This window comes from Protomyctophum bolini (genome assembly GCF_963924005.1).
Source record: "Protomyctophum bolini genome assembly, chromosome: 19".
Classification (NCBI taxonomy): Eukaryota; Metazoa; Chordata; class Actinopteri; order Myctophiformes; family Myctophidae; genus Protomyctophum; species Protomyctophum bolini.
Window position 1 is genome coordinate 24,182,460 of NC_137880.1, and position 20,796 is coordinate 24,203,255.

The following is a 20,796-nucleotide window of genomic DNA, read 5'->3' on the forward strand; positions in this document are numbered from 1 at the left end:
AGCTGGGGGCCACCTGGAACCCCCTCAAGGACCACTGGTGGTCCCTGGACCACTGGTTGAAAACCACTGCTCTACTACTATGTTTAGCGTTAATGCATTTGTTGGCAATGGCTGAGCTGGCTAGTTATTATCCAACTGACAGGGAGCCTTTAAACATGATAGCTTACTACTAGGTATTAAAACAAAATGTGTTTAAAGAGGGTTCAAGAAGAAGACATCACGTGAGCTGAGCTGTCAGAGAGCCGAGCCATGCAGTGTTTCTGTTTGTCGAATTATTATAACACAACAGCGGGAAGGACTTGGCCCGCCTCATTGATTGTGATTAAACGCAGGTGCGCACGTGCGCTATAATACTATTTTCAGAGCGCACTTTGTCCGTCCGTCGCGGCCGAAAACGGCGCTCAGTCGCTCCGAACAGCCCGGATGTAGCACACACGCACACACACACACACACACACACACCCAGCCAGCCGCACGCACAGGACCCACACAGCTCTCCACCACCACCTCCTCCACCACAGCGATAATAACATGGCGCTGGCAGCAGCAGCAGCGGACACATAACGGTGTCCACCATAATAATCCATCATAAATAGACCAAACAAATAAACGACAGGACATGTGAACGCCTCGATCGGAGATAGCAGGTACGTGAGGCATTTTCTCCTCGACAATTTACGCCTCGGTTGTTTTGTGTGTGTGGTTTTTTTTAGGTGAATGTGGTTGCTTTTTGCATTAAAAAAAAGCCCCTCGCTCCCGTTTATCCGCCGATAAACGCTCATCTATAACGGCTTTAATATACTCCCTCATCCGCGGAGGGGATTTAAAGGAGAGTCACGTCGAAACAGCAGTGTCATTCAATGAAGATGTGCTGTTTGCAACACAGCTGGGAATACATAAATAATGGTGTGTGTGAGTGTGTGTGTACTATAGTAGGCTATGTGCTGTCATGGCTGCGTCGACCGCTGTCCTTGGTATCGAGCCGCGGGTGCGCATCACATTCACACCTATTGCATGGAGCCTTCTGTATATATTTTAAGGCCTGCTTATGACGGCGACGTGCTTGGTTTTTGCATGCGGTCATGCCGTGTTTATCGGAGCTCATAAATATAGGGTTGTGTCTGAGCTTGGAATGGATCGGAGCCGTGTGAGAGTGTGTGTGTGTGTGTGTTTGTGCGCGCGCGCGCGTGGCGGTCTGTGTTCTCAGCTCGGCAATAACGAGTTTGGACAAGATATGTGAGGATGACAGTGCAGGGCATACTGCACGCTCACCACGGCCTCAGTCATGTTGTTCGGGCAAATCAGAGAGAGTTGAACAGACAGTATAATAGATAGGCGGAGGACGGCCAATGTAGGCCAGGTGAGGGGAGGAGCAGATGGCACGTTTTCAAGTTCAATGTGTCTCTCTCGGATTAGGAGGGGTGTACACGAAAATGAAAAGTGGTAGCAGGCATCATCAAGGCCCAATGACCCCCCCCCAACACACACACCCCCACCACACACTCACACTTACCCCAACAGTCAACACTCTATTAATAGTGGTAATATTAATAATAGCATCACTATAGGAATCTGTCATCTTGTCATGCCTATATTTTCGTCTGGAACAAGGGGTAAATACACACACACACACACACACACACACACACACACACACACACACTCCAAAGCGGCGTCCGGGGTTAAATAATATAGTAGTTATAGCATCACATTCACAATCATTTTAACCACTTTAGCAATTTTTATATTTTGGCTATTCAAACATAGCAGATATGCAAGCTCATATAGCGCTTCGTGCCGTGCTATGAGCTTGTAGATCGAGTGGTTTCGGATGTTATCTCAGTATTACAGTAATGTCCGTAATCAGCTGTTATCAACACCATTCAATGCAGTCAGTAGTATGGACATTTCCACATACTGACGTTGTTGGCATCCATTGTCTGACGCAAACAATTTTGCACATTTTTGGATATATAGCCTATATATTTTTTTTTTAACTCAAATCTTTGCTCCTGGATGTCCCTGGCACAAATTATTTTTGAGATTGGTCCGCAGCCAAAATATCAATTTGGGGAGTCCTTGACATGAAAAATGGGAAGCACTGGTATAAAACTCTAAATGTCACAGCATCACATCAAGTATTGAAAATATGACCTGTGGCTCAGGAGGTAGAGCAGGTCGTCCAATGATCCCTGGGTTGGCGGTTCGAATCCCGGCTCCTCCTGTCAACATGTCGAAGTGTCCTTGGGCAAGACACTGAACCCTACATTGCCTCCAATGAGTTGGTCGGTGTGAGCTTGCCAACATTGGTGTGTGAATGTGGAAAGTGAAGAGTCTGAGGACGCTGGTGTCGACTGTTCGCCGCTTCACCTCCCAATGTATGAATGAATGCACCATTGTAAAGCGCTTTGAGCACTTGGAAAAGCGCTATAAAAATGCAATTCATGACCTGTTGCTGTTATCCTGGTCCCCTCGGCTCTGTGTCAACGTCTTTCTTCTGTACAAAGTCGTCGTTACATAAGAGTGACAGCGACTCTCGTACATAGAAACATTCCACAGAGAGAGTTACATTTCTCTGCACCATGTGACTGTGTACGGCATTATCCGTTCCTTGACTGCTAGTATTACCTGTTCAACCTTTAAGATTCACCTCACACTACAGACCACCACGTCTCTCTCTGTCTCTGTCTCTCTATCATGGTCTCTCTCTCTCTTTCGTGCTCTCTCTTTCGTGTTCTCTCTGTCTCTGTCTCTCTATCATGGTCACTCTCTCGCCATCTTTCCTGCAGATCAACGGAATAGTGTTGGAATTTGCATGCAGGAATGAAACTGAGGATCTCTGTTTTATTTGGGAGCCTCTGGCCATTTTAAGTGAGTTGTCTGGGCAGGACCGGGCTCTGAACCCGAGGAGCATGCAGATGAATGTGAAAGGTTCTCCTGGAGGAGAGGAGAGGAGAGGAGAGGAGAGGAGAGGAGAGGGAACGAGCCAGGGAGGAAGAGGAGATGAGTGAATACGGGAAGATGTCTGTAGTTGGAAGGAGAGGAAAAACATGATGGAAGGAATGCAAACAACTAGAGAGGAGGAGAAAGGGCAGGAATGTGAAAGGTGAGCTCTGTAGACAGCCCATCTGTCTCTCTGACGTATGACTCCTTGGACTGAGTTGAATGTACGCAGACATTATGATCAGGTTTTGTTGTTGTCACATTTATGTGACAACATGTTAATGTAATGTCAGCTTGCACACGTCCATATCTGCAATTGACCAGCTACTGTACATCCCATAAGCCAGAGTGACAGGAGAGTATCGCAATTGGCTAGTTGGTATGCTTATCCCATAGCCTGGAGGGACGATTGTGCCTGTACCGTCAAGTGCACAAGAATAATATGATGCTGATTGAGTGATATGCGAGACAGACAGACAGACAGTGAGTGAGAACAGATCTCCTTGTGGAGATAATAAAAGGGGTAGAACTAGAAAAAGTGCCCCTCGGGGCACAGGTTTCTACCAGACCAGGTCAGGTTGTGGCATTTTGCAAAAATGTGTTTAGCAAAAATCCACCTGTTGGTGGCGCTATAACAGGCCATTGTGAAAAGGGTGGGATATATTCCTCAGCCTAGTAGGAATGTCTGTGAAAGATTTCACATAAATTGCACGCTGCGTTCATGATTTTAGGCTTTTTGTTTCAAAATGGCCAATCCTGCAAACTTTGAAAGCCAATGTTAGCCAATTAGGATAGAATATTAAATATTCCATCTTGAACACATGACTATAGCGTGTAACGATTTGCGGGAATTCCGGACAGAATCTGGAGGAGTAATATAAAAAACGGGGTTTTCCAAAAGTCTGCATCCTGGTGGCGCTAACAGGCCATTCTGGAAATGTTGTTGCAGAGGTTCATCGTTGGCATCCAGGGAGTGTGTGTGCAAAAGTTGACATAGAGCGGGTTAGCGGTGCCGGAGAATAGCTGTTCACACAGACGGACGGACGGACAGACAGACGGAGTGCAAAACATACTCTCTCCCCATGCCTTCGGCCTGGTGGAGACAATAAGAGAGGATTAAAGATGCGAGATGTAGAGGAGGAAGGATATGAGTGGATAGCAGATGAGCAGAACAGACAGTGCAGTAGAGGTGACCAGAGGAGGAGAGGATGGAGGGATGAAGAGATGGAGAGATAAGCTGCAGCAGCAAAGCAGAGAGGTTTACCAGCGGGGTGGGTGGGGGGGGGGGGGGGGGGGGGATGAAAGGAAAATAAAGGAATGAAACGTAGAGGGATAAATGGATTGGATGGGGTGAGTGGGGGAAAAAGGTGAAGAATAATGATGAGCAGTCGAGGTGGGGATGAGAGGATGAGAAGAATGGAACAAGCAAGATGGCATGATGTCACAGGAGAGAACGAGAAGAATAGGTCTGACTGACTAGTAGTATATATCTTGTCAGGCCCCATATACAGAATACATGTTCTGTGTGTGGAGCCTCTGTCTGTCCGTCCCCGTTTACATGTTAAACCTAATTTATACTTCCCCAATACGTCCGTGCCATTCTGCAAAAATATAAAAGAATGTACAATCTACTCCGTAGATAAGAAAAGAAAAATGGGCATCGTTTGTGACAGTCTCACAGTCAGTCTGTGAGTCTGTCTGACAGATCTACGTATCTTCAGATGTCTCAGGTTATTGCATTTCGCTGTGTTCTCAGGGATTAAAAACAAAAAAATCTCCCCTTGTGTTTTCTGCATGACTCGGCATGTGCAGGACAAAATAAGCTCTGTGTGTATGTACAGTATGTACTGTGTGTGTGTGTGTGTGTGTGTGTGTGTGTGTGTGTGTGTGTGTGTGTGTGTGTGCGTGCGTGCGTGTGTGCAAAAGAGAGAGAGAGAGTGTGACTGATTGAGAAAGATGGAAAAGCGAGTTTAGAAATAGAAAGTGTGTTAGTAAGGTACAAACAGAAGAAGATTGAGTGTGTTTGTGTGTGTGTGTGTGTGTGTGTGTGTGTGTGTGTGTTAGGGCGATTAGATTATTATGACTAAAACAATAATCCGGATTACTTTTGCTGAATATTGTAATCACAATTGTTGATCTCGATCAATTGTTTGCAAAGATCTTTGGTGAGAAAAAATTATTGCTTGTATGAGTTTGATAATTGTGCTTATCACTCCCATATCTTTAGCCATTCATTACATAACATTATGTAATGGCCTCTGTAAGCCTGATGCATGGGGAGATATGTTGTACAATGTTCACATTATTAACTCTTTTGGTGAGAGGCAAAGTGCAAAAAAAATAGATTTAAGAATATGTTTTAATGAATCGTTTATAGATGACGATGGTTTCAATTTATTTTGAATAATTGTGTGTATTGTCCTGACTGTGTGTGTGTGTGTGTGTGTGTGTGTGTGTCATTTTAACCATACTTTGTGTCCTCTGTTAAACACATTACCATCTAGTTTTAGATCTGTAGGCAAAGAGTTCCAAGGTTTTGGCCCCTTTACTGAGAAGGCAGACTGTCCAACTGAGTTCTTGCACATTTGTTGAAGCTTTAGTAGTTGCTCTAGAGCAGTGTGTACATAAGTGTGTTATATATTTGCTCCCTGACTGATGGGTAGGGGGTGAGTTAAAGGTGTTGCTTTGTTTTTTTATGTTTTATGTTTTTTATTTTTTGCGGCTTCCGCCTTTATTTTATATTCTTTATAGAGGGACAGACAGTAGGCTGACAGGAAATGGGGAGCGAGATGGGGGAGTGACATGCAGTAAAGGCCGTCGGGATCGGGAGTCGAACCCGCGGCACACTGCCAGACTGGATTACCAGCCAAGGTGCCTGAACCGCTGAGCCACGGCCCATGCCACCAGTGTTGTTTTTGGCAGCAAATTTTGATTTTAGTTTTAGTCAGAGTCTCTTCAATAGTTTTCATTTAGTTTCAGTCACATTTTAGTCACCCGGAATGTTTTAGTCTAGTTTTAGTCGACTAAATATCATAATATTTTGCTTTTTAAATTAGCTGAAAATAGCCGATCTACAAGCTCACAACTGTGAGCTTATATATCTGCTATTTTCAGCATGCAACCAAGTGTAAAATGACTCATACTGGATCTCTTGTCCACTAGTCCCTTCCTAACATTTTTGTCTAGTTTTCATCTGTTGACGAAATTGTCAGTATATTTAGTCTCAGTTTTAGTCATCATAGCTTAGTTTTCATTTAGTTTCCATTTAGTCAGTGAAAAGAGGTAGTCGACGAACATTTTTTGCCTTAGTTTTAGTTGACGAAAACAACACTGACATGTACGCACGTGGAGGATGACGTCCCAGTTAATCTGACATCGTACGAAGACGTGAGATTGACGTTACAAAATATACCAGCATTAGAAAAATACTATAGGTCACAACAAGTACATCTCAAACAAAATATGGTTGAAATGAAACATGAGAGAGTATATGGTCATTTATGTGTGCTTTCCATGCATAGCAACGGCCGAGGATATCGTCTAAAAGGCGCAGTGCAAGCAGTTTAGGCGGTCAAGGGCATGGACAAAAGCGTTACGAACTTACGACAAGGGATGTAGGATCCAGGGAGCTCATGGATCCTCCTGAACTTCAGTTGTACCAGCTAACTCCTTTAATTTCCGGCTTTAGATGCTAGAATCAGGCTTTAGGCGTGATTGTATCGTGTAAACACATTTGTGTGCATTAGCTATACCTAGTGTAGTTAGTATGTGTGTACTAGTAATCTGCTATTGTAACCATTGCAGTGATAAGTCTTTAATGCCAGTGCTATTGAAGCGATACCTGTCTGGAATGGCTGAGAGCACGCACCAGCATCAAGTTAAATTTATACTTCATCATACAGTGCTCAACAACCTTTAATGTTATTTGGAACACACCATACTTCTTTCATTAACAGTATTATATTCAGGTTTCTGTCAGGGACATTACCCTCGTCAAGTTAGCTCAGCTCATCTGGTGTTGCAAAACCACAAGCACAATAGTGTGATCAGAACTGTTCTTCATGGAGCTTCTTCGGTTTGTAATATTCTCTCCATAATAACCATAATGTTAGACACACTAGAAGTACCGATAGATTTTCTTTCAAAAAGTGACTTTTACATGAATTGATCAGTCCTATTATATAGGACTCATCAATTCAACTTATGCATTTTGTCAACACTCTGTATTTGTGACTTTATTGGTTATTGTTGTCTTAACACTTCACGTCTGTTTTTATTGTATTCATTTTTGTGTGGAGCCCAGGAAGACTAGTGACCACTTTGTGGAAGCTAATGGGGATCCTAATAAAGAATAACAAAAGAATATCTGAACTTCAGGGTCATTGTACAAAGTATATATGTAGCCTCGGCCCGGGAGGCAACCCGGGATCTATAAATCCTATGGCGCATATGTTACCACTCGGCTAAAGAGCCAGGCCCGATAGGCAAGCAGCAACGCAGCACTGTATAGCCTACATATAGCCAGTATTAGGCTTAAGTCTTTTTCCTTTGCACTGATACGAGAGAAATCCTCAGATGAAAGCCCACCCCACTCACATTTGTTACCCCCATCTTTTTAGGTCAGCCTATAAGGGACTGAAGAGATGTGAACATCTGAGGCAGTTCATAATCATGGCTCATTTACCTTCTGCTCGATTATATACTGTATTTAATATTAGAATGAATTTAAACGTTTAAGTGTACACTGCTTCTGTAAATCTCCTGCTGAGATAAAGCGAAGGTTGCATAAAATTGGTGAGAGCGAATAAAACTACCGGTATACTGACACGAGGGCTCCTGACTGGCAGCTGATGCGTTACAACCCCTATAATACCAAACTCGATTTGGGCTTAAAATCGACTGTTTCTGGTGAGTCCTTGCTACCGCAATGGTTCCTGAGACTGTTTTTTTTTGTTCTTGTTTTTCTGTCTGGTTATAAGCAGAGAAGCTGCACAGCAGCACCCTACCTTGACTATTTTCCACTGTAGGCACATGACAGCCCTGTCAAAGCTGGTGAGATGATGATGTTGCTGTACGATAATATGTGACCTATCCGTGAGCCTCAAATATGCTTAAATCCAGCCCCAGTGTTTTCACAAGGACAATTCCTTAGGTCTGGTGTGCAGCTAAACACCATTGACAGGCTATTGTAAGCTGGTGGATCGCTCTCCCTATAATTAACACCTTTTCTTCTCCTCTGGCTGTCATCTCTATAGGCTACTGTAATATCCTGAGTTGTTCATTTAAACTCAGAGTGTTCAAAAGGAAACACTCTCAGAGTGAATTTTAAGATACGCTGCAGACTTCTACAAAGGACGATGCCAATACTATAGTAGGGGCACGCACCCGGTCTCATATGAAACACAGAAAGCATGTTCACTTTGAGATATCCCTAATTCTTAAAGCCCTCACAGAACGCTGACAGACATTTCACCATCATTTGTATGATGAGTGGAGCTGGGATTGTAGCTTGCTGCGCTGTATTCATTTAACTTTGCTAGCATGCAGACTGCAGAGTTTCATCACCTCCACACTTACTGTTCTTGGCAGCAGTGGTCAAGTGACTATTGGTACATTTACTGCATCTGTACTTGAGTATCTTCAATATTGTACTTTGGCTCCACTACATTTCTAGGAAGGGAAAAGGTGCATTATGAACTATAACCACTCTTTACAAATACAGTGAAAATAGCTTTCTTTTAAAAAAAAGAAAATTATAATGTACTTTGTAATGAGTACTAATGTACACAGAGTTGTTGTTGCACTTGTACAGAGCAAGTTCAGTCAGGAAACCTCAGTGCAGTTGCTGCCGGCCCTTTAATTGGGCCACCTCAGCATCACGTTCACATGATTCACTTCATCCAATCACAAACTCATTCCATCTTCATACCGGCTATTTAAACTGGAAGTTTGCACGGCTCAATCTGCTTGCTTGTTTGCTGCTGCACACACTGATAATGCTGCGCTGCGTCTGCCTAAACATTTGCTGCTCACCCTCCTCCACCCCAGCTACCACATGTAGTTTTGGATCTGCTGTTTAGGTACGGGGGATTCGGAGTCCCTATGGTTGGGACTGTTGCGCTTGATCTGAGTACCTAAGAAGCAGATCCAATTCATCGCCAAACCATAATAAATATATTACTCATTTTATATTCAATAAATATACTGTATATTCCATACATTCTTGAGTTGTCCTGACTGAACAGTACTTTAACTCAAGTTCAAATGTAACTTTCAGCCGAGTAATATTTTGACCTGGAGCATCTATACTGTGACTGGGGATGGGTACTTTGTCCACCACTGGTTCTTGGTGATTGCACTCGCAGTTAGTTCAGTCAGTGTGTCATGCTGTTTGCAGCTAGGTGTGTGGATTTCTGTAACGGGAGGTGCAGAAGAACACGCCAGGCTCAGATTAAGTAGCGTGCCGTGCAGAGTTGACACCTCATTAGCTGGCTAACTGCCGCACGCGGGCCACGTAAGAAGAAAAACCTGCCCCCGACGTCACGCCTGAAGCGATACATTACGGCTGATTGTTTAAATGGCTCCTCTTGTGTGTGTGTTCAGGGATCATCAATACGTCTGTACATGGACAAAATAACACAAATGTGTTATTTGGATCATAATACCCAACAATGACTGAATGCCAGTCTCCGGGTTTTCTTCAGAATATGTATGACACTCATTTACCATGACACTATGGCACATTAGGAGTCCCAGGTTCCCAACTAGTACTAGTGGTTCTCAGAGGTTTTATTTAACCCCTTAACTCTGAGAGTGTCCATTTGGTACACTCAGATGTTATGGTCATTTAGGGCTCGCTCAACAATGGAATTTTGACAAAAATGTCCACCACAAGCCAGCATGGCGATGACCCCTGTGTGTGTTTCTGTCTTCTTGGAGGCACGTGGTAGGCAGGTGAACATATGGCCTGACAGTGGTTTTCAAAGTGCGGTTCCGGGACTCTCAGGGTTCCTTGGGGTGGTTCTAAATTGACCCTTACAAGTCTGTAACTCTGACAGTTTACATAATGGAACATTTGCTTCGATTTGAATACTCAAGGACCCCCTGTTTGGTTTGCAGTTAGGCCACACAGACCCCTATAAGAGTGTACCGTGAGGTGCCCGATGGCCTAGCGGTCCGGGCGCATGCCACATAATATAGGCTCTGGCCTTACAGTGTGTTTGAGTCCCGTTCATGACGACCTTTGCTGCATGTCTCTCCCCTTCTCTCCCTCCCTCTGTCCTGTCCATCTTCACTTCAACTATCAATAAAGGCAGAAAAGCCTAAAACAAATCTTTAATTTGTGTGTGCAGATGTAACTAAATGGACCCTTACATTTGATTCTGTAGACTAGACGGTGGTTCTCAAGTTGGGCCCGGGGACCCACGAGGTTACAGCAAAATTGTTTTTTTATAGCATCAAAATCAATTCAACCACTATTAACCCTATATACTGTACGTCAACCTTTTGAAAGCAGAAGATCTACAAACATACAACATTTTTAAAAAAGTGGAATATATTTTAAAACAAATCTTGTATGGGGGGACAAATTTCTTTCACATTAGGGTCCATGCTGTATACTGTGTACATATACTACATAGTAATTTGGGGTCCTTAAAATGCTTGGGGTTCTCCACCCTCTCAGCCTGCGTAACTTCCATAGCAGTTGTCTCTTGTAACAGTTGTCAGCCCGGCTCTCTTCCCCCATGTTATAGTTGTCATTTGAGATCACTGAGGTGTAATTCAATTAAATTGCAGACATGAATAGTGGCATTGTTCCATTAGAGTACAGTTCTGTATCATTAGCCGCCCCCAGTTTCTCCCACACCACTGTTGTTTCGTCGACTAATACTATGACGGGAGATGTTCGTCGACTACCTTTTTACACTGAGGAAAACTAAATGGAAACTGAAATATATTGACAATTTTGTCTAGACTAACATGTTAGGAAGGGACTAGTGGACAAGACAACCAAAATATAAAAATTCTGTAAAAATCAACACTGTCCCACACCCACGGTCAGTGGTGGTACTCACTCAATACTGCTCTGTTTCTTTTTTTTTTAAACTTTATTTTTTATTCTTTTCTTTTTTTGAGAGTAAGCAGGTTCTCTCGGGCATCACAGTACAATATAATTGTTACAACACACAAGAAAATCAAGGGATAAAATAAATAATATATATACATACATACATACAGTAAATGAAATACCTACATATTATGCCCTCATTAGTATGTCTTCACACAGGTTTAGTCTCACATAAATTCATTTCTCACACATATACTTCCAAAGGTCATTCATCAAATATCCATTACTGTGTATAGTATTTGTATGATTTTTTTAATTATTGGTTTTCTCTATCAAATATCAATTTACTTATCTTAATTGGGTTCTGTAGTCCGTCAACATTGAGTCTAATCCTCGTCTCATTATAACCTGTGCTATCCTATGATGTACAAATATTGTCATTGTGAACCCAAGGCAGCTTTAACGTCTCATCATTATATACATTAATATAAAGCTTTGAATTAAGAAATAAAAACATATAAACAAAGACAGGACTTCCAGCTCGAGGTTTCTTTCATAAAGCAATACCTCATGAGTGGAAAGGTAATCCCCTGGGTCACAGGAGGCCCTTCCAACACTAACTGTCTGCTAAAAAAGCAGAAACTAGTGTACAGTGATATGACATCTGTCGAGCCCCAGCTTGGCATCCCAGACAGCAGGTCTGTATTAACATTGAATATCTGAGTATAAAACAACCTATCAGACAGGTATTTAGTATTCAGTCCAGTATATGTCCAAACAAAGGTAGTATTATGAAAATAAAATATATATAAAAAAAAAAAAGGTGAACATTTTTCAGGTCTTATATCCTATTCTGAGATCAAAGATACCCATTGCTTCACCGTCGTAGATTAATCAGCTTTATGGGTTACGGTGATGTCATCTGGTGGTGGTGGAGGGTTTGGTGGTGGGGGAGTTGCGTTACGGCGGAATTCCTGGAGCCTCCGTGTTGCCCTTCGTAGTGCGTCTCGGTCAAGTGGTGTCCTCTTCCCCGCCTCCACCCAGGATGATTTCCTCAGCTTCGCCAGGTTATATGCGGTGGTAGTTGTAGGGGTGGAGGTAGTAGTGGGTCGAAGGTTTTCCTCTTCCTCGGTGCTCATGATCCCCCTCTTCTTCAAATCCTCTCTTGCATCCTCCATGCTGTTGTAAGTGGTGCTGGTTCCCACGGGGCGACCAGCCCCATCGTAGAACACACGTAGTTTTGTCAAGGGGGGGGTGTGGAAGGCAATTCCTTTATTTTTAAGAAGCAAGCGGATCGGGGCATACGCGGCTCTCTTCTTCTGTATTTCTTGAGGATAGTCATTATCAAAATACACTCTTTTGCCATTCAGTAGGACAGTCTTTTTCTTCCATGCTGTATTACGTACCAGCTCTTTGGTCTTGTCCTCCAGAAAGCACATGATGATTGAACGGGGGGTGGCGGTCGGCGGTGGCTTGGGAATGAGGGATCTGTGGCAGCGCTGTATGCCCAGGTCAATGTCCAGTGCTAACTCGGTTTTGATAAAGTTATTAATGAACCCCATCATGTTATTCCCCTCGCTGTCCTCTGCTACATTGTATAAACGCAGGGCCTGCCGTCGAGACCTCGTTTCTAAGTCCAATACCTTCTCTTGCAATCTCTCGTGGTCTTGTAGTAGTGAACTCATTAATTGTTTGGCGTCTGAGCTCCACTCCTCGACGCTCGCCACCCGCCGCTCTGTCTTTTCCGCGTTGTCCTCGGTGTTTTGTAGGTTGGTGATAAGGCTAGTCAGTTTGTAGTTGAGGTCTGCTTTGAGGTTTGCCATGTCTTTGCGCATTTGCTCGAAAAGAGATTCTTTAAAGCCCTCCAACACCTTCCTAACTTCGGTCCTCATGGCTCTTACATCAGCGTGTATCGCCTCCATGCTCGCTTGTAGGCCTGCCATGGCGTTTCGCCCTGGTGCGTTTAGCTCCGTGTCCACGTTGCCGTTGGCCTCGCAACTCTTCTCCGTTGTTTGTTTATCTTTCTTTTCTGATCTGGTGGTCTTTTTACCACTTTTAGTCTTTCGTTTGTCTCCCCCTTCCATTTTTGTGTTTATATTTCGGGATATAGTTCGTTTTAGGGGAAATAAAGTAGACCTTGTTGGGAGCTGTTGTTCTATGCTGCCGCTCTCTTTGGTGTCATACCGGAAGTCAATACTGCTCTGTTTCAAGTAAAAGTTTCAAAATGTACTTGAGTAAGTACAAAGTACAAAAGTATTGGCAACAAAATATACTTAAAGTACCAATAGTTATAATGTACTCATTGTGCTTTTCAAATGTATAAAAAGTATACAAATCTTATGAAAATAGCAGATCTACAAGTGTCACAATGCGTCGTATCATTTTGATCTTGTAGATCGGCTAGTTTCAAATAGGGCTGAAGTTGGTCATACATGTTTTGTAATAATAATCAAATTCTACAAAGTAACTAGTAACTAAAGTTTTCAAAGAAATGTACTGCACCGACTGCACCATGTTGTCGCCAAGTCAGCATGCAATATTTTCCCAGAATATATTGCAGTAATGATATTCATAACCACCACATGAACTTCATCTCTCCTGCCAGCTATTGTACAGTAGCAGGCCATTCGGTCGCCTTTGTTTTGTTATGTGTCTGAATGGAGGAAGCGAAAGTGCTGTAATGTGTCCTCGATGTTCATTGTGAACAGCCACTTGGCTCTGCATGTCATGCAGAGTTGATCTAAATTAAATTAAACCTTCCATCACTAAGCATTTACTGGTGAAGCCAATATCACCATACTTGATCATATTTGATTTTCATATGATGTCCGTTTCCAAATGAGAATATGTATGCTGTTGTCTGTACCTGATGCTGGCACAGGCATCATTTCATACCAAACTAGAAAGCTGGCCACTTAAGCCTGATTTCAGGAATAGCAATGCAAGGAGTTGTGATCTGTGATACAATACTTAACATGTTTCGCCAGTAATGACATGCCCACAATTTGAAGTGTTTAATACACCTTTGCAGGAGGTTTTGATCTAAAAGCAGATGAAAACATTCAGAGGTTCAGAGGTTATTATTTTTTCGTTCATGCAAAAGCTCGGGGGTGGCGACCAAGTACCATCCCCTGGAACCCCTGGATGTTGGTCTGTTAGTGTGCATCCATCACCTTGACCACAAGCCCCTTGCAGTCTGCCTCATATTAAACCCCCACAAGCACCACTGGTTGAAAACCACTGCTGTAAGAATTGAGCTACTACTGCTTTCTCACGACAAGATCGGTCTTAAATAAAGTGAACAGACCGCAGTCGCTGAAATCGGCTGCATCCTTGTTCAGCTATTGACCAGTCGACGCGAGTGCTTGGGATGCCGTTTATCCAGACCAAAATGGGCAAAATCAATTCGACCAGCGTCGGGCAAGACTAAGCTAATTATACACAATGGATGACTGTGTGACTGGTGCGCACAGTCAGTTCAGAGCGATTTATACACGGCAAGACGACAATCCATGTTGGTGTCTTCGTTACGGTTTTTGCCGTTTAGTGTCACTATAAAATAAAATAAAGATCAGCCATGTTTCAATTCCGGAGCATTCTCTGGAGTCAATTTCCTCAATTAAGGATCCCTGAGCGTGTTTCCTTGGCCAAGGAGAACATTGGGATGTGTTTGTGCTCTGGCTGATGCAGCCTCGTAAACGCTGATGGACGCTTTTATAACGCGATTAGTGGCGTTTAGTAGCGGTTCACCCTGGAATGAGGATGTCGAGGCTCTCTCCCACAAGAGTGGCTCTTTTTCCTCTACGTCAGACGGTCAGTGGTTCTCAACCATTTTCATATCAAGGCCCATTATTTATTTGGCATTTGAGCCACGGACCACCATTTAATGAGATTTAGCCTCGCAGACCCACAACTAAAGACTATCTTGTTGTCGTTGACGTTTTGTCCACAATTCCATGCTGTATTGATGTTGGTACCTGTCAGCAGGCAAACGTTGATCAAAATAACAATTCTTCTACATTCTGTATAATTGTGTAGACTTCTTGTAAATTAAGTAATGCAGATGTTTAACAATAATTTAACTTTTGAGAGTGTAAAATGAAACCAAATGAACCCGTAAGCTTGCTATGCCCTGAGAGCAGAATTCAAAAGCTGCCCTCAGAGCAGCAAATGAACATGGTTGTATGTATAGCTTTTAAGCTGCCCTGAGAGCAGAATTCAAAAGCTGCCCTCAGAGCAGCAAATGAACATGGTTGTATGTACTGTACTGTAGCTGCTGCTGAGCGGCCTACATGTGGTTCTGCCTCATGGCGTCGTGGACCCTTGACCATCACAAAGATTAGTGTCTGTGATGTGACGACTTGGCCTTCAGCCGCATGGCCAAGCAGGACCTTAGGCACAAAAAACACCTCGTTATGCCCTCCGCTCATGCTGTTTTTGTGTGTGTGTGTGTGTGTGTGTGTGTGTGTGCGTGTGTGTGTGTGTGTGTGTGTGTGTGCGTGCGTGCGTGTGTGTGTGTGCGTGTGCATGCGTGCGTGTGTGCGTGCGTAAATAGACACACTAGTACTGTAAGTATCTGTACACATGTGAACATGCTCATGTGAATGTTTGTACATGCTTGGGTATTTGTGTGCATGCTTCTGTGCATGGATGTGGAACAGATTGTGCTGCATTTTTCATTCAGTGATTAATGTATGACACACCCACACACTCACCCACCCACCCACGCACACACACACACACACACACACACACACACACACACACACACACAATGCCCATTCGTGCACAAACTCCAATGGAATCCAAATGTGCACTTACATGTCACACAGTCACATTCACTACAACACAAATCCGTGGCAAAACGGACATACACAGTACACACTTCCATGCACACCTGTTTGCATGTGTTTCCATGTATTCATTTTTAAGTGCATTAAAGTGCATAAATGAATGAATGTATGCAAATGAATCATGTGCCAGTTGAACATGCTCATATCTACAGTCACACACACACACACACACACACGCACGTATGTCACACGCACGCGCGCACACACACACACACACACACACACACACACACACACACACAGAAAAAGGGCAGCCTGCTAATGACGTAGACTGATGCAGTGCACACAGATGCGCTTGCAGAATAGATTAAAGCACTCAGCCAGTGACACAGCTGTGTTCTCTCTGATGCCCTGCCATGAAACTGCAGGAAATTATAACATCTGAGTCTCTCCGGTCACGCCGCTACGAAAACACTTGCATATGACTCACAACGAGCTTGTAGATCTGGTTTATATACGACGCTCGAGCACCAAGTATGTCGTCGCAGATATAAAGTCCATTATTCATTTGGCATTTGAGCCACAGACCACCGTCTGATGAGATAGCCTCTCAGACCCCAAACTTTGAATATTCATAGGAGAGATATCAGGCAAATATAACAATTATTTTACATTCTCTAATTGTCTAGACTTATTGTAAATGAAGTAATGTAGATGTTTAACAATAATTTAGCTCTTGAGAGCATAACATTACGGGTCCAATTTTGGTTTCACTTTAGGCTCTCAAGAGTTACAGATCTATAAGGTAAGCTAAATGATGGAACATGTCCGCACCCCCGTATACTCCATATATGAAGTGGTTGAGCCCCAAATCACTTCAGTCACCACCAGCTATGGGATCTTTACAACTCCTCTCCATTTTCCTCAGTTCAAAGAAGGATTTTCAAAGCTCCATATAACTCTGAAACTATGAGCGCTGTCCTTGGTGATCGTCATCCATCCAAAGTTTGTAATTTGTGACTTTGTCTTGCATCGCTCTCGACATGTAAACGTTTCTGGCGAAAGGTAAACAGTGCGAGTTAATGCTAATGATAGCCGATGGTTACAATGACACTCTGCAGGCTGCTACAGCCTCTTAAAGTGAACGCAAGTGCTGACACAGCTTAAATGTGCTTTAGAAATTAAATTGACTTGACTTGACTTCACGTTGGCCTTGTGTGCCTTGTGCAAGTGTAGACTTCCGTCAATCCAACAGGTAACAGGTTAAAACAGATTACCTATAGTGGTAGCATTAGCACATACTGTACATTCTGCTGTGACAGATATATCGTCTCTGTCGGGTGGAAATATACGTCTATAAACTGTTCAAAATAAAAAAAAGTAGCAGGTCGACAAGCTGCTACTTTTGATACTATTATGTGACGCAGAAGTATGATCAATAAGTGGGGAATTCATTCAGGTATAGGAGAAGAGAGAGAGAGCCGCACACGAGCTGGTTCAAGTATTATTATTGTTTTCATTCGCTCGTAATAAAAAAAAGCTCTTGAAAGCAAGTGGCAGTCTCTCTCTTCTCCTTCGGGAATTCATTTACAAAATTTTAAAATAAAATATGGAGATGAGAGGTTTCTGACCGACAACAACGATATCAAACTGGGGGGTCCTTGAAATCCAAAAGGCAGAGAATCACTGAGAACTTTTCCCTAAGTGTGGTCTGGTCGGTGAGCCACAGTCCCCCATTAGCACTGCATGCTCACAGATCCGGACCGCTAATCTCCTCCTAGCAGCGTTAATTGCAGCCAGTCTATTGGAGAAAGCAGTGGATTGATGTTTTAACATAATAATAATAGGGCTGGCTACCTGTTTGTAGTCAGTGGGGATTTAGCTGCCTTCCTTCCTTCCCCCTTCGCTGGTGCTGTTCCTTGGAGGTGGGGGACTGCAGCGGCCTTGTTTTTTTGTCGCGGCAGCGCCGACAGCGTATAGCTCTAATTAAGCAACGGCATGCATTTATTTTAGGACCCCCATCATCACCAACCTCCCTCCCCCCTGCCCCCCCCCCCCCCCCCCCCATCTGTGCTGAGATGCTACTGAAGTGCTGCATGTGTCCTTAATTGTGCTTTTACTGCAATACAGCAAAAACAAAATGGTGGGTTTGTTTGTTTTTGCTTCTCTCAGCCACTTGCGACGTGATGAGCACGTGGCTTATATTCATAGTGATTTATATTACGACTGCAACTATCGATTGTTTTCTTGGAGATTATTCCATCGACTACGAGTCGCACAGCGGTGTAGTGCAAATATTTTATCTACAGTACAAGGCCACAATGCAGATTCTTTTGTTTTGAAAATTCAAAAGATGTTCGCCTCTAATACTATGCTCAAAATAGGTATACAGGTAACACTAACCCTAACCCTTATTTTATAAAATGATCGATCATCAATTTAGTTTTATAAATTGATGAAATAAATGAGTTGTGGCTGTGGCTCAGGAGGTAGAGCATGTCGTCCGTTGATCCGTCGGTTGGTGGTTCGAATCCCGGCTCCTCTTGTCCACAAAGTGTCCTTGGGCAAGACACTGAACCCTACATTGCCTCCAATGAGTCGGTTGGTGCTACCTTGCCACCATTGGTGTGTGAATGTGGGAAGTGAGATTGCTGGCGCTGACTATTCGCAGCTTCACCTCCCAATGTATGAATGAATCCTCAAGCTCGAGCTTGTCGACCTGCTACTTTTCCTATTTTTGAATTTGAATCCTTAAAAGTAACAACGTTTTTTTTGGACATATGAGGTTTACTTTCCATCCGACAGAGACGATATTACTTGACCATTAATGTCACATGCAGGACAAATGTCAGGCCTCCTGATTGTGCTGTTCTGCGGCATGCTGCTGTACTGCCCGTTATTCCCTCCATGTTGTTCCATTATGCTCTGACTTGGCTAAGCCTTCTCATTTCCTCTGCCTCCGATGGCCGCGCCGCTGTTCCTCTCCCTGTAATTTATCCATCTGCAGGAATGGACTGTGTGCGTGTGCGTGCATGTGTTTGTGTGTGTGTGCGTGCGCGTGCGTGTGAGGAATAGGAAATGTTGTGTTGTGTTTAAGAGTGATGATTACTCGTCTCTCGTGGTTTACGAGCAGACAAGGTCATGATGGCTGCAACTTCTCAGCTCACAACACTCAGTCTCCCCTCAGTGTATTCACCCGTCTGTGTGTGTGTGTGTGTGTGTGTGTGTGTGTGTGTGTGTGTGTGTGTGTGTGCGCTGCGTGTGGAAAGGAAATGCATTTCTTTCTGTTGTCAGGGTGCCATTGTCGCTGCATCCATCCAAACACACTTCAGATTAGGTGCCAGGCCAGTCTGAATACAACACTGTTATGTGAATTTACTTTGATGAAAAGTACATTGAAGCTGACAGTTTGTGTGTAATAGTCGTATAATACACCACCTACTCATCTTCTACACAGTATCACCAGAAGTATTTTCCTCTGTATAGGCCTCTATAATTTATAATGAATCTTTGTGATGACATTTGAAATAGCTACAATAGTGCCTGTCAATTTATTGGTGTATATGTATGTATGTGTGTGTGTGTGTGTGTGTGTGTGTGGACAGACAGACAGACAGACAGACAGACAGACACACTAGTACAATATCTGTATACATGTGAACACATGTGAATGTCACAATCACATATTATCTTGTGTCACAACGACCACAGTATATTGTCTGCACGTGAGTGTTTGTGATAATGACGAGTAAGTGAGCGTGCATGTGCGTGCGTGTGTGTGCTTGCGCGAGTGTGCAGTGTAGAGTTCCCTAACATGTCTCCAGGGCAGCGGACCAGACAGATGGCAGAGACTGTATCATTACATTACAGTGTAAACAGCAAGATGGACCAGGGTAGGATGAGGCAGAATGAGATGATGACATGAGAGAGAGAGAGAGAGAGAGAGGGGTGGGGGGGTCCTAGGCTTGAGCATGGCTGATGAACGCAGGCCGAAGGCGTGGCTGAGACTATGTTTTGCACCCCGTCCGTCCATCCATCTGTGTGTGTGTGTGTGTGTGTGTGTGTGTGGGGGTGAGTGAGTGAGTGAGTGAGTGAGTGAGTGTGACCGTTTGTGGACAGCTAATCTCCGGCACTGCGTTGGCCCGAGCGATGTGAAACTGTGCGCACACACTCCCTGGATGCCAGAGCAGAACCTCTGGCCCAATATTTCTCATCAGGCCTGTTATAAGTGCCACCGGGAGGCTACACTGAATGCGTACGATTGCCGTGAAATGCCTAGGAAGAAATGGCAACCCCTTTTTGGCCTGTTATCATAACACCACCACGTCACCACAATAACCTACCTGATCTGGTGGAGACCTGTACTCAGAGGACCACTTTTTCTAGTATATCTCTCTCTCTCTCTCTCTCTCTCTCTCTCTCTCTGTGTCTGTCTCTCGCACACACACACACACACACACACACACACACACACACACACACACACACACACACACTAATCCCTGCACCTTATCAGTGCTGATCAGTGTGTGAAGTCATGTGGACCGGTATGAGTCTGTGGCTGAGCCTCAGACACCATCCATCCATCCATCCATCTGTCCATCCACTACTCCACTGGTTCTCAACCTTTTCAGGCTGCGACCACCCAAAAGAATCACATTGAACTGGGGACCACCCCACCCTAATTGGAATTGTAGGAGTTGAGATATTGCATTTTGTTTGACTCGGTTCCACTGATAAATATAGTGAAAATAGCTGATCTACAAGCTCACAACGGCTCACAATTTTCACAATTTTGTCCTCAGCAGCAACTTTTACAAGCATCACTTTGAACCACTTCAACTGCTCCAGAATGTCACTGCAGTGCACATGGGATCTTTAAACCTCCCTTTCCTGTTCTTTTCAGTGGCTCACTGTCCACACCCATTCTTTTTCCCCCAATCATTTTATTTTCATTTTAAATTTACAATTTTACATGAATGATGCATTGAC

General features: G+C 43.7%; 1 protein-coding gene across 1 annotated transcript in view; it reads left to right on the forward strand.

The window, feature by feature from the left end:
- Positions 1-520: 520 nt before the first annotated feature.
- LOC308334222 (serine/threonine-protein kinase PAK 5-like) overlaps positions 521-20,796 on the forward strand; it is a 50,533-nt gene continuing 30,257 nt past the window's right edge. Inside the window, exon 1 of the mRNA XM_080790859.1 lies at positions 521-647. The gene's annotated coding sequence lies outside the window, so the exon portion shown is untranslated. The remainder of the gene's footprint in view (positions 648-20,796) is intronic.